We start from the raw sequence: 14,804 nt of genomic DNA on the forward strand, positions 1-14,804 counted from the left end.
GATACATCAGTAGTGTCAGTCACTGTCTGTGTTTGTCACTGTATGGGATACATCAGTGTTGTCAGTCACTGTACATATCTGTGTGTGTCACTGTGTGGGATACATCAGTGGTGTCAGTCACTGTCTTTGTGTGTCACTGTGTGGGATACATCAGTGTTGTCAGTCACTGTCTGTGTGTGTCACAGTGTGGGACACATCAGTATTGTCAGTTACTGTCTGTGTGTGTCACTGTGTGGGATACATCAGTTTTGTCAGTCACTGTCTGTGTGTGTCACTGTGTGGGATACATCAGTGTTGTCAGTCACTGTCTGCGTGTGTCACTGTGTGGGATACATCAGTGTTGTTAGTCAGTGTCTGTGTGTGTCACAGTGTGGGACACATCAGTATTGTCAGTCTCTGTCTGTGTGTGTCACTGTGTGGGATACATCAGTGTTGTCAGTCACTGTCTGTGTGTCACTGTGTGGGATACATCAGTGTTGTCAGTCACTGTCATTGTGTGTCACAGTGTAGGACACATCAGTATTGTCAGTCACTGTATGTGTGTGTCACTGTGTGGGATACATCAGTGTTGTCATCAGTCACTGTCTGTGTGTGTCACTGTGTGGGATATGTCAGTGTTGTCAGTCAGTTGTCAGTCACTGTCTGTTTTTGTCACTGTGTGGGATACATCAGTGTTGTCATCAGTCACTGTCTGTGTGTGTCACTGTGTGGGATATGTCAGTGTTGTCAGTCAGTCTTCAGTCATTGTCTGTGTTTGTCACTGTGTGGGATACATCAGTGTTGTCAGTCACTGTATGTGTTTGTCACTGTGTGGGATACATCAGTGTTGTCAGTCACAGTCTGTGAGTGTAACTGTGTTGGATACATCAGTGTTGTTAGCCACTGTCTGTGTGTGTCACTGTGTTGGATACATCAGTGTTGTCAGTCACTGTATGTGTTTGTCACTGTGTGGGATACATCAGTGTTGTTAGACACTGTTTGTGTCTGTCACTGTGTGGGATACATCAGTGTTGTTAGACACTGTTTGTGTCTGTCACTGTGTGGGATACATCAGTGTTGTTAGACACTGTTTGTGTCTGTCACTGTGTGGGATACATCAGTGTTGTTAGACACTGTTTGTGTCTGTCACTGTGTGGGATACATCAGTGTTGTCAGACACATTCTGTGAGTGTCACTGTGTTGGATACATCAGTGTTGTCAGTCTCTGTATGTGTTTGTCACTGTGTGGGATACATCAGCGTTGTCAGTCACTGTCTGTGTGTGTCACAGTGTAGGACACATCAGTGTTGTTAGTCACTGTCTGTGTGTGTCACTGTGTTGGATACATCAGTGTTGTCAGTCACTGTATGTTTTTGTCACTGTGTGGGATACATCGGTGTTGTCATCAGTCACTGTCTGTGTGTGTCACTGTGTGGGATACATCAGTATTGTTAGTCACTGTCTGTGTGTGTCACTGTGTTGGATACATCAGTGTTGTCAGTCACTGTCTTTGTGTGTCACAGTGTGGGATACATCAGTATTGTCAGTCACTGTATGTGGGTGTCAGTGTGTGGGATACATCAGTGTTGTCAGTCACAGTCTGTGTGTGTCACTGTGTTGGATACATCAGTGTTGTTAGTCACAGTCTGTGGTTGTCACTGTGTGGGATACATCAGTGTTGTTAGACACTGTTTGTGTCTGTCACTGTGTGGGATACATCAGTGTTGTCGGTCACTGTCTGTGTGTCACTGTGTGGGATACATCAGTATTGTCAGTCACTGTATGTGTGTGTCACTGTGTGGGATACATCAGTGTTGTCAGTCACTGTCTGTCACTGTGTGGGATACATCAGTGTTGTCAGTCACTGTCTGTGTATGTCACTGTATGGGATACATCAGTGTTGTCATCAGTCACTGTATGTGTGTGTCACTGTGTGGGATATGTCAGTGTTGTCAGTCAGTCGTCAGTCACTGTCTGTGTTTGTCACTGTGTGGGATACATCAGTGTTGTCATTCACTGTCTGTGTGTCACTGTGTGGGATACATCAGTGTTGTCAGTCACTGTCTGTGTGTGTCACAGTGTGGGATACATCAGTATTGTCAGTTACTGTCTGTGTGTGTCACTGTGTGGAATACATCAGTGTTGTCGGTCACTGTCTTTGTGTCACTGTGTGGGATACATCAGTATTGTCAGTCACTGTCTGTGTGTGTCACTGTGTGGGATACATCAGTGTTTATGGGATACATCAGTGTTGTTAGTCACTGTCTGTGTGTGTCACTTGTTAGTCACAGTTTGTGTGTCACTGTGTGAGATACATCAGTGTTGTCGGTCACTGTCTGTGTGTGTCACTGTATGGGATACATCAGTGTTGTTAGTCACTGTCTGTGTGTGTCACTGTGTGTGATACATCAGTGTTGTCAGTCACTGTCTGTGTTTATCACTGTGTGGGATACATCAGTGTTGTCAGTGACTGTCTGTGTGTGTCACTGTGTGGGATACATCACTGTTGTCATCAGTCACTGTCTGTGTTTGTCACTGTGTGGGATAAATCAGTGTTGTCAGCCAGTTGTCAGTCACTGTCTTTGTGTGTCACTGTGTGGAATACATCAGTGTTGTCGGTCACTGTCTGTGTGAGTCACTGTATGGGATACATCAGTGTTGTCGGTCACTGTCTGTGTGTGTCCCTGTGTGGGATACATCAGTGTTGTTAGTCACTGTCTGTGTGTGTCACAGTGTGGGATACATCAGTGTTGTTAGTCACAGTCTGTGTGTGTCACTGTGTGGGATACATCACTGTTGTCATCAGTCACTGTCTGTGTTTGTCACTGTGTGGGATAAATCAGTGTTGTCAGTCGCTGTCTGTGTGTGTCACTGTATGGGATACATCAGTGTTGTCGGTCACTGTCTGTGTGAGTCACTGTATGGGATACATCAGTGTTGTCGGTCACTGTCTGTGTGTCACTGTGTGGGATACATCAGTATTGTCAGTCACAGTCTGTGTGTGTCACTGTGTTGGATACATCTGTCTTTGTGTGTCACTGTGTGGGATACATCAGTATTGTCAGTTACTGTCTGTGTGTGTCACTGTGTGGAATACATCAGTGTTGTCGGTCACTGTCTTTGTGTCACTGTGTGGGATACATCAGTGTTGTTAGTCACTGTTTGTGTGTGTCACTGTGTGGGATACATCAGTGGTGTTAGTCACTGTCTGTGTGTGTCACTGTGTGGGATATGTCAGTGTTGTCAGTCAGTCGTCAGTCACTGTCTGTGTTTGTCACTGTGTGGGATACATCTGTGTTGTCGGTCACTGTCTGTGTGTCACTGTGTGGGATACATCAGTGCTGTCATCAGTCACTGTCTGTGTGTGTCACTGTGTGGGATATATCAGTGTTGTCCGTCTCTGTCTGTGTGTCTCTGTGTGGAATACATCAGTGTTGTCGGTCACTGTCTGTGTGAGTCACTGTATGGGATACATCAGTGTTGTCGGTCACTGTCTGGGTGTGTCACTGTGTGGGATACATCAGTGTTGTTGGTCACTGTCTGTGTGTCACTGTGTGGGATAAATCAGTGTTGTCAGCCAGTTGTCAGTCACTGTCTTTGTGTGTCACTGTGTGGGATACATCAGTGTTGTCAGTCACTGTCTGTGTGTGTCACTGTATGGGATACATCAGTGTTGTCAATCACTGTCTGTGTGTGTCACAGTGTGGGACACATCAGTGTTGTCAGTCACTGTCTGTGTGTGTCACTGTGTGGGATACATCAGTGTTGTCAGTCACTGTCTGTGTGTCACAGTGTGGGATAAATCAGTGTTGTCATCAGTCACTGTCTGTGTTTGTCACTGTGGGATAAATCAGTGTTGTCAGTCAGTCGTCATTCATTGTCTGTGTTTGTCTTGTGTGGGATACATCAGTGTTGTCAGTCACTGTCTGTGTGTGTCACTGTGGGGGATACATCAGTGTTGTCAGTCACTGTCCGTGTGTGTCACACTGTGGGACACATCAGCGTTGTCAGTCACTGTCGGTGTGTGTCACTGTGTGGGATACATCAGTATTGTCTGTCACTGTCAATGTGTGTGTCACTGTGTGGGATACATCGGTGTTGTCAGTCACTGTCTGTGTGTGTCACTGTGTGGGATACATCACTGTTGTCATCAGTCACTGTCTGTGTTTGTCACTGTGTGGGATACATCAGTGTTGTCATCAGTCACTGTCTGTGTTTGTCACTGTGTGGGATAAATCAGTGTTGTCAGTCAGTTGTCAGTCACTGTCTTTGTGTGTCACTGTGTGGGATACATCAGTATTGTCAGTCACTGTCAATGTGTGTGTCACTGTGTGGGATACATCAGTGTTGTCAGTCACTGTCTTTGTGTGTTACTGTGTGGGATACAGCAGTGTTGTCAGTCACAGTCTGTGTGTGTAACTGTGTTGGATACATCAGTGTTGTCGGTCACTGTCTTTGTGTCACTGTGTGGGATCCCTCAGTGTTGTCAGTCAGTTGTCAGTCACTGTCACTGTGTGTGTCACTGTGTTGGATACATCAGTGTTGGTGGTGTCATCAGTCACTGTCTGTGTGTGTCACTGTGTGGGATACATCAGTGTTGTCAGTCACTGTCTGTTTGTGTGGGGTACATCAGATGACAGGTTTATCAAACATTTTACAGTGAATTTCATTTTTGATAATTTTATTTGCTTTGTTTCTATTTCTAGTATTTCTAGTATCTAGTATTCTAGTATGTATTACTACAAGTGTCTATATATATGTCCCCGATATGAAAGGTCTTTTACTCCTACCTTTATCATATTCACACATGCATGACAAACTTCACTCCATTTACCCTCAGAATTTTAATGCAATTAAAAAAAATCTATTTATCACAGGATCTATATAACCCAGCTAGCTTAAATTTTTTTTTTTTTTTTCTTAAACATTTTTTTTTTAATCCTATTTTTAAAATAAAAAGTATCCTTTTTTTTTAGAAACAACATTAAATTTGTTTATTTGAATTATTGTAGAGGTCTTGTAATATATATAACTATTTTTTTATTTTGGTTTTAATTTTTGCGTGTTTGTGTTTTTTTGTACAGGTACATTGTATATGTGTTCATATGATTTCAGATATATATAAAAAACCTATCACTAACTTAAAATAATTTCACACAAAATTTGTGCAACTGAACGAAACTAACACTTACTTTTTACTGCAAGATACCAAGGAACAGATTCCTGCATGCAAGGAATGATTGCATGTCTAGGAAATCTTCAAAAATACCACACGTCATAAACGACGATCATCCACTTATCCCTTTCTCACAAGTCTAATTAAGTCTGTACAGTTGACTACAAAAACACATATGTCAAATTTCTGTTTCCTATCCATCAACCATTTTCTCCCCCCTTGATACATTTGTCCCCTGCCTGGTGTATATATCTGTTATCCCCCGAAATGTACATAAAACCTCACTCTACTACACAGAGTTACAGTAACAAGTCATAAAATAACTGATGTGTACATAAATAACATATCAATAACACGACCGACCATGTGGAGTAAACGCTACGATCCTGGAATAAACGGTTCATGTTTATAACTAAACGAACATTTCAAAATTAACTTCTTTACCACTAAAACACAATTTTATCAGATTTTTTTTTTTTTATCTGGTTGTAATTTTTTTTTAAATTACAAAAGTACATATGCTTGTTTAAATTACAATAATTATGAAGGTATCTGTGATTCAATTTTACCTTTGTGTGCTATTTACCTAATGAAGCCAGGTATAACGGAGTCCTCAGGTACACAGCCTCTACAACTTGTGTCATTAAGGGAGTATACAAGTAACTTTAATAGGATACCTCCTTTTCAAAATAATACCACACTATCAAACATGTTTTGGTCCCCTACAGGTGAACTGTGACTGGCAGTTGTCCGTCCGTTACCTTTGGTTAAGGTTTCGGTTAAAGTTTTGTAATAGCTTTACCATCCTCTTAATAATGATAAAATACATTGTATGTTTTTTTTATCTTTTTTTACAATTTTCGACTTGTTTTCCACTTAACTATATATATATATATATCTTGGTCAAAATCTGCAGGTTAAAGTTTGGGTTAAAGTTTCGTAATGAGTCACCCTTCGCTTAATAATAGTGTTAGGATGCTGATTGTATGTACACAGGTTATTTAGGGGTCTACCATTAATGTTTAGTGACAGTGGATTTTTTTATATTTTTTTATATTTTTAAATCTTTGACATGTTTTTCGACTTAACCCTTTCACCCCTATGTAACTTTAGTAGACTCTACCATGCATGGATATGGACGAGTCCATTATGGTCTACAGTGTTGAAAGTGTTAACTATATATCTTGACCAAAATCTGCAGGTTAACGTTCTGGGGGAGCGGTAGGGGACATGTATTGACCCACAGAATGCTTGTTAATTTGGTTATACAAGATCTGTTTTTTTACATGTACCAACATATATATATGCTGTGAGTCAAAATGTGGGGCCATTTTCCATGAGACTTATACCCAGATGTTTTTTTACCAATTTGAATGAAATTTTTGAATAAAAAAGAATAAAATAAAGATTTTGAGATTTTTAAAATAAGATCTTACTTTCTTTAAAAAAATTGAATTCACAATTTAAGGAATGCGACACTTCCAAAAATTGCCAATAAAAACACCACAGAATGAATAAATTCATTTTCAAACTGAAAGCTTTAATGGAAAATGATCTCCAAAATGATTTTTTTTTAGCCGGTACTACATTGTATTTGCTGTAAGTGATGAATTCAAACTCACATCATGAAAATATTTGTTTTATATACATGTATTGAAGACTATTCATCAAATTAATTGTGTGAAAAATTAAATGTGATGTCAGTCATTTGAATAACAACAGAATTGCGATGGTAAATTTTGAACAGAGCCAACCAATGACATCACAATGAAATAGTATAAGATGTTGCCAGTTTGCTAAATCATCTGTTATATTGGGTCATGCCGATTCAAAAACTTAGCAGAGGAAACTCTCACACATGTGACAGATATAACAATAACAACCTAAGAGAAAACATGGTAGATGGACTGAGAAAGGGAGGGATCACAAGACCCTTTAGCTCACTGATACAGGTAAGTTGAAGCTTATTGCCATTTTTATGACACTTTTTGGCAAGACTATCATAAATTTAACATAAAAAAAACCTGAAAGTGAGATATTTTCTTTATGTGTTCAAATAAGGCTCCATAAATCTTGCATAAAAATGTCACAAAAAAACATAAAAGAAGAACTGCCTATGTCATAACTACTGGTGGGACCCTGACTGTGGATGGTCGGTAAAACTAGTGATGTCCATCAACAGTAATAAGTGGTGTCATGTTTTAAAAAAAACAATCCAACCACACTCAAATACTCTTTAATGCCTTACAAACATCACTAACGTTTTTCACCTAAAATTTCTGATTGTAACATTTGCTAGATTCTTACATGGATGAAACTTCTAAAACAGGCAATTAAGTTACAGTAAAATATTATACAAGATGCTGATGTATTTACCATCTAGGATATGGAATCCATTGTAAAACGTTTAACACAACACCGAAAGGGTTCACATTTCCTTTTAGGTGTCCAGATTATACAGGGTCGCATAGAAATGTATAGAGTGTGACCTAGTTGAAGGCCTGGTTTATACAGGAGTCCGGATTATAAAGGGTTACATAGAAATGTATACAGTGGAACCTAGTTGAAGGTCTGGTTTATACAGGTGTCCAGATTATAAAGGGTTACATAGAAATGTAAACAGTAGTACTTTGTTTTAGGCCTGGTTTGTACAGGTGTCCAGATTATACAGGGTTACATAGAAATGTATACAGTGTGACCTAGTTGAAGGCCTGGTTTATACAGGAGTCCGGATTATAAAGGGTAACATAGAAATATATACAGTGGGACCTAGTTGAAGGTCTGGTTTACACAGGTGTACAGATTATAAGGGATGACATAGAAATGTAAACAGTAGGACTTTGTTGAAGGCCTGGTTTGTACAGGTGTCCAGATTATACAGGGTAACATAGAAATGTATACAGTGGGACCTAGTTGAAGGCCTGGTTTGTACAGGTGTCCAGATATTACAGGGTTACATAGAAATGTATACAGTATGACCTAGTTGAAGGTCCGTTTTGTACAGGCATACAGATTATACAGGGTTACATAGAAATGTATATAGTAAGACTTTGTTGAAGGCCTGGTTTATACAGGTGTACATATTATACAGGGTTACATAGAAATGTACAGTAAGACCTTGTTGAAGATTTGGATATCACAATGTGGGATATCCCTGTGATCATGAGTATAACAGCGGCGAAGTGTTACATGTTATCCTTGCACACAAAATGCACAAACAGCAGTATTTGTAAATGGCAATCTCTGGATTAACTGCTCTTTTCAAGTTTGTTTCCACTACACCCCAATACTTAGGGAGGAACCCAGCTACATCTCAATCCTTAAGGAATAACCCCACTGTGTTCCAATCCTTACAGAAGAACCCCACTACGTCCCAATCCTTAAGCAAGAGCCCACTACATCCCAATCCTTAAGGAAGAACCCTACTACATCTCAAACCTCAAGGAAGAACCCTACTACATCCCAATCCTTAAGGAAGAACCCCACTACGTCCCAATCCTTACAGAAGAACCCCACTACATCCCAATCCTTAAGGAAGAACCCCACTACATCCCAATCCTTAAGGAAGAACCCCACTACGTCCCAATCTTTACGGAAGAACCCCACTACATCCCAATCCTTACAGAAGAACCTCACTACATCCCAATCCTTAAGGAAGAACCCCACTACATCCCAATCCTTAAGGAAGAACCCTACTACATCCCAATCCTTAAGGAAGAACCCTACTACATCTCAATCCTTAAGGAAGAACCCTACTACCTCCCAATCCTTAAGGAAGAACCCTACTACATATCAAACCTCAAGGAAGAACCCTACTACATCCCAATCCTTAAGGAAGAACCCCACTACGTCCCAATGCTTAAGGAAGAACCCTACTACATTTCAATCCTTAAGGAAGAACCCCACTACCTCCCAATCCTTAAGGAAGAACCCCACTACGTCCCAATTCTTAAGGAAGAACCCCACTACATCCCAATCCTTACGGAAGAATCCCAATACACCCCAATCCTTAAGGAAGAACCCCACTATGTCCCAATCCTTAAGGAAGAACCCCACTACATCCCAATCCTTAAGGAAGAACCCCACAGCATCCCAATCCTTAAGGTAGAACCCCACTACATCCCAATCCTTCCAGAAGAACCCCACTATATCCCAATCATTAAGGAAGCACCCCACTACGTCCCAATTCTTACGGAAGAACCCGTCTACGTCCCAATCCTTAAGGAAGAACCCCACTACATCCCAATCCTTCCAGAAGAACCCCACTATATCCCAATCATTAAGGAAGCACCCCACTACGTCCCAATTCTTACGGAAGAACCCCACTCATCCAAATCCTTAAGGAATAACCCCACTATGTCCCAATCCTTATGGAAGAACCCCACTACATCCAAACCCTTACGGAAGAACCTTACTACATCCCAATCCTTAAGGAAGCACCCCACTACATCCCAATCCTTAAGGAAGACCCCCACTACGTCCCAAACCTTAAGGAAGAACCCCACTACACCCCAATCCTTAAGGAAGAACCCCACAACATCCCAATCCTTACAGAAGAACCCCACTATATCCCAATCATTAAGGAAGAACCCCACTATGTCCCAATTCTTACGGAGGAACCCCATTACGTCCCAATTCTTACGGAAGAACCCCACTCATCCAAATCCTTAAGGAATAACCCCACTATGTCCCAATCCTTAAGGAATAACCCTACTCCATCCCAATCCTTGAGGAAGAACCCCAATACACCCTAATCCTTAAGGAAGAACCCCACTATATCCAAATTCTTCAGGAAGAATCCCAATACACCCTTATCCTTCAGGAAGAATCCCAATACACCGTCATCCTTCAGGAAGAATCCCAATACATCCTAATCCTTCAGGAAGAATCCCAATACACCCTAATCCTTCAGGAAGAATCCCAATACATCCTTATCCTTCAGGAAGAATCCCAATACACCCTTATCCTTCAGGAAGAATCCTAATACATCCTAATCCTTCAAGAAGAATCTCAATACACCCTAATCCTTCAGGAAGAATCCCAATACACCCCAATCCTTCAGGAAGAATCACAATACATTCTTATCCTTCAGGAAGAATCCCAATACGTCCTAATCCTTCAGGAAGAATCCCAATACACCCTAATCTTTCAGGAAGAATCCCAATACACCCTAATCCTTCAGGAAGAATCCCAATACATCCTCATCCTTCAGGAAGAATCCCAATACATCCTCATCCTTCAGGAAGAATCCCAATACATCCTCATCCTTCAGGAAGAACCCCACTATATCCCAGATAAAATCTAATCTACTCCAAACCTCCAGGTCAGATTCTAGAGTCACAAAGCAAAATTATAAGCATGTTTCCTGATATTTTTTGTATTTTTTTAACCCTTTAATAGACTTATCAGAATTACCTCCCACTTCTAAAATTTAACAGACCTAAACAACCAAGTCAACGACTAAATCGAGTCAATGAATGAGGTCAAGGTCAAATTTCAGTCTCACCTATCACTATGACCAAGCTGATTCTTATTAACTTTTGATGGATCCCCAGGTGTTTTAATAATTACCTTTGTGTGTCAGGTGTAAAACCATCTATCGCGTTTCAAGAAATATTGCTAACTCCCATTTTTGATGTTCTCAGCGAGTTATCAGTTCAGCAAACTAGATTTACCTTTTTCTATAAGCAATGATGATTTTCGTCAACATTCTGACACGTTATTACCCTAACAGAACGTATATTCTAGGCCGTTATTGATGTTCCCCACCACAAAGGGGTGCTATTCTAGGCATCATTAAGTGCAGATGAATTTTCTTTTCTTGTCGCCCTTTCTCTTGTCGCTCAGTTTGACCTTCTGTGAGACCTTCATTTCACAGTTGAACTGAAACATTCACACCTAAACAGCCTTAACCTGATTGATATTCTCAGTATAGACTAAAACCTACCAACTGTTGGATATGATGAGCCTTCACTTTCTGTCGTACAGGCACATCCACACATTTTTCATCATTACTCAAATGAGCCGACATTTCTATTTTTGTTAACACGAAAGATTTTGTATTATATATTATAATTGTATAGGCAACAAGCTAGGAATGAAATGGAACTATGAAATTTATATATAATTAAAAGCATGTGATATACAGGTAGCATTAAATTGTACAATTTTATATAGTTACGTTGTAGCATTTATTGGCAGGTAACATCTAAAGTGGGGGATCTAGGGCTAGCTTCGGGCACATCCTTTTATCCCACATTTACTTATTTACTTTATAAACCATGTATCAATTACATTTTTCTCATATCATTCCCTGGCATTGCTCTATAAAGGTGTCCTTACATACAAATGGTCTTTATATTCAGATCATTTTGAAAGACAGGTAGCTTTTATAGACAGGTAACCTTTTTATACAGGTAACTATTTTTAACCTTATATACAGGCAGCTTTTATTTATACAAGTAACATACATAGTCAGGTAATATTCCAATACTGGTTACCTTTAATTAACAGGTAGCTTTTATGCAGGTAACATTTATATACAGGTAACTGTTATATACAGGTTACTTTTAAATACAGGTAATATCTATATAACAGGTAATATTTATATAACAGGTAATATCTATATAAAAGGTAATATCTATATAAAGGTAACTTTTATATACAGGTAACCTTTATATACAGGTAACCTTTAAATACAGGTATTATTCATATAAAGGTAACTATTATATACAAGTAACATTTATATACAAACTTTATAGACAGGTAATTTTTATACAGGTTACCTAAAAAGACTTTTTGGTAGGGGGGTACTTTTTATGCATGACACCGGTAATGCTTTATGCTGGGAATCTTTTTCAAAAGGTAAACTTAAATAAAAACTTCACTTATACTGGTGCATACAAATAACCATTTAAAAAGGTATCTGACTTTGCATTAAGTGGTTTAATTACAGTTAGATATTCCATACTTATTGGTAGATCGTGTCATGGCAAAATTTGGAACATAAAAGGTTAAAAAATACATGTAAATAAGTATTCCACTACACATGTAAGTCGCTGATCAAAACACAGACATGATTAGGGGTGTGGGCCTGTTTACCCGTCAATAGTTAAAGCTTGGGAAATGTGATATGTTCCCATAAAACCTCAACTAACTTAAAGTGCAGGTTCAACTGAACATGTACCCCTGCACCGAAGTGCTCACATGTATAGAATGTCTGAAATAGCGCCAGTAGTTTTTCAAACTTAACTACCTTGTCAAAACCTACCTGTCTGTTGACTCAGGGATCAGGTATACGTTATTCCAATCAACACACAAAAATAAATAAAAATCTTGTAATTTTTCATACAAATTGTCTGCCTAAGACAGAAACAGGTTTTGTCGACAACTTCTCTGATGCTATTTCAGATCTCTGATTATCTTGTCAAATCTTACCTGTGTATGGCCCAAAGTAGAAAAAAAAGGTGTTTTACTTCCACACTGGAACTGGCATGTGGTTAAGGTTCTTGTCATAGATATAAATACAATAGACAGTACGTAAACCGCTTAAACGTGGCTATAAATACATAAAAGGCCTGCTAATCCATTGAACGGTTAAGATCTGACATGACCTTTTTCTTAACAATTCATGCCCATTGTTTAAATAAGGCCATTTGAGGAGATATAAATAACACAGAGGGGGGAACATACAAGATCTATTATGTTTCACGTTCAAAATTAAACAAGAAGGTATTTGTACTAGACAGTCCTTAAGTTAACAAGTACATATTTCATTATCTTTTTTATCCCACAAATTCTTTGATCACCCTGCACTGAAAGGTTTTCGTTGCCAGATTCGTAGGTATATATTGGCAGACGGTTGAGATGTAACGTTACACCCCTTTTAGGTCCCCCTTGATAACGACAAAACTGCAGCTTTTAAATCTTTTTATCCAATTGAAAAAATATATATTATAAATAAGAAATGAACTTAACTATTGGGGGGATTACAGAACCCCTTACCATAGCACCTTAAAAAGCTGACTATAAATTTGACACTTGACCGCCGTACTAAACAACATTTCATACAGTCTGATGATTTTGAAATAAACATTTTTTTATAACATTTAGAAATGAAGTGAGTTATTGAGTGACGGTTTTGTACAAAGCCCTTGGAGTATGGGGCGGGTGTACGCCCACTTTGATGTGGGGTAATCGTGTTAGTGGTGGGCAAGTAAACACACATCACATGTCTGTTTAAAGATGAATGTTAGGCATGTGTTCTTTTGCAGTCCAGTGGGAAACACAAAACAAAGTGTGCCTTATCTCTGTTCAAAAGACAATATCTATTTGTGTGGATTAGTGAGAAGGACCTAGACTATATATATTACATGTAACAGTAACTCGAAAAGTTTCAACCAAACAAACGTTTGTATTCTACACAGAAGGAAGCAATAAATTAAAGCATTGTAAAGATTGATGATCTGCTGATAACAATACAAACCTCATCAGTCTGACCAATAGGAAAAAATCGGGAGAGCCACTTAAGCCTTTTCAGTGATATGAGACACATGTAATTTATACTTCTATTTATATTTTTTTATAGATAAGGTGTTCCTCAGAAAAATTACATAGCAGTGTCTTGGTCTCTTTAATGTTTAAGAACATTCACCACATAAAACGTATACAAATGAATTCCACTTATTATCACATTTTGCTTTTGCTTAATATCACATTTTGATTAATATCATGTTTCCATAAAACATTTTTTGATCTCTATAAAATGTATTTGACTTACTTTGTTTTATATCGCATCATTTGAAACTCCTCTTAATTTCATGATATAGTTGCCAATATATCAAATATAAAAAATGAATGAAAATTATTGACTTAAATTTCTGAATCAATAATGATTCCTTTTGTAAATACCAGTCATGATGGTCGATTTGGAGCGAAACAAGACCACATAAATTAATGGTGAAGATGAGACTGCAGTGAGCGGATGGCCATTAACTCATTCATCCCTGAAATTTTATGATGAACTATTCCAACCATTGAATTGGAAGAGTTCAAAAATGTGTCTTCAGGGGTGAATGTGTTAATTGTTCTTTTACATATGGCTAGGGGAGATGGTTTAGGTGGGTGGTTGGTTGGTTATGCTATATTACATATTTCATTTGATTTAAGCTAGAACTGTAAGCTGCAGACAACCCCACCTCCGGCGCCCTCCCCAACCCTCTCAGCCAACCAGAGACCACAGTAGCCATTTTGAATCCAAAAAAATGGAAAGCTGGCCATTTGATGTAAAGTATATCCCCTATGTATCACTCTCAGAAAGTTTCATTGCAATTTCGTCACATAATAATTTGGAAAATTTGTTGTCTGTGGAGATTCTAGCAGGGCTTGAATGATACTTTAAGTACAAAAAAGGCAATAATATCTGAAAAAAGTCAAAACTAAACTTCAATTATCTGCAGGTACAGAAATTCACAATATACAAATCACACATATATAGTTTTTTTTTTTTTTTTTAACTATGGAGGAGTTGCCCAGATCCATGGACAGACAGACAGACAGATAAACTCTTACAGTATATATATATACCCCCTTAACTCAACTTTGTTGCACGTGTGTGTGTGTGTGTGTGTGTGTGTGTGTGTGTGTGTGT

The 14,804-nt window shown here is 38.8% G+C and overlaps 1 protein-coding gene across 2 annotated transcripts in view; it reads right to left on the bottom strand.

Annotated features, from left to right (window-relative positions):
* Window positions 1-14,804, bottom strand: part of LOC110456412 — a 49,474-nt gene that overhangs the window by 27,274 nt on the left and 7,396 nt on the right. Inside the window, exon 1 of one of the 2 annotated variants that reach the window (XM_021507183.1) lies at window positions 12,593-12,683. The exons of the other annotated variant lie outside the window; for it this stretch is intronic. The gene's annotated coding sequence lies outside the window, so the exon portion shown is untranslated. Of the gene's footprint in view, window positions 1-12,592; window positions 12,684-14,804 lie in introns of those variants that run through there. 2 annotated transcript variants of the gene reach the window in all.

Source organism: Mizuhopecten yessoensis, unplaced genomic scaffold, assembly GCF_002113885.1.
Source record: "Mizuhopecten yessoensis strain PY_sf001 unplaced genomic scaffold, ASM211388v2 scaffold1011, whole genome shotgun sequence".
NCBI classification, from domain to species: domain Eukaryota; kingdom Metazoa; phylum Mollusca; class Bivalvia; order Pectinida; family Pectinidae; genus Mizuhopecten; species Mizuhopecten yessoensis.